This window comes from Pagrus major, chromosome 8 (assembly GCF_040436345.1).
Source record: "Pagrus major chromosome 8, Pma_NU_1.0".
Taxonomy (NCBI): Eukaryota; Metazoa; Chordata; class Actinopteri; order Spariformes; family Sparidae; genus Pagrus; species Pagrus major.
The window spans coordinates 21,519,134-21,519,645 of NC_133222.1; positions in this window are offsets into that span (position 1 = coordinate 21,519,134).

A 512-nucleotide genomic window follows, 5' to 3' on the forward strand; every position below is an offset into this window, starting at 1 on the left:
TCATCCAAGCAACATCAAACAAAAAACAATATTCTCTTAGGAATTAGGTTGAATTCCATCAGGACTATTTGGACACTAATTCCCAGAAAACAGAGCCTCAACCAGTCACTCGCTGTTGAATTGCACATTCCAGAGATTCTAATTGAGCCAAGGATTTATTGATGGTTTTACTCAATAAATCAACTAAGGGTGGTTCTGGGAAAGACATCTTCAATCTAAAGTTGTTGGTTCAGTTTAGTGTAGATGATCATAAATACTGAGCACACGCAATGGAATTAATGTTACAGCGATATGGGCCATCGTGACAGGTAGGCGGGGTGAACAACATACCTACTTCAAAAGCCTGTCAAGATGCTAGATGAAGGTGCCTAAAACCAAACTGCTCTGGTGGTCCAGACCTTTTTAATTGTTGTGTGTATTTTTGAAAGACAATAACGTATGTTGCATGATGAAATTTCCATAAATGTGAACGTATGGTGGTTTGTGGAAATGTAACCTATCATTATTTTATT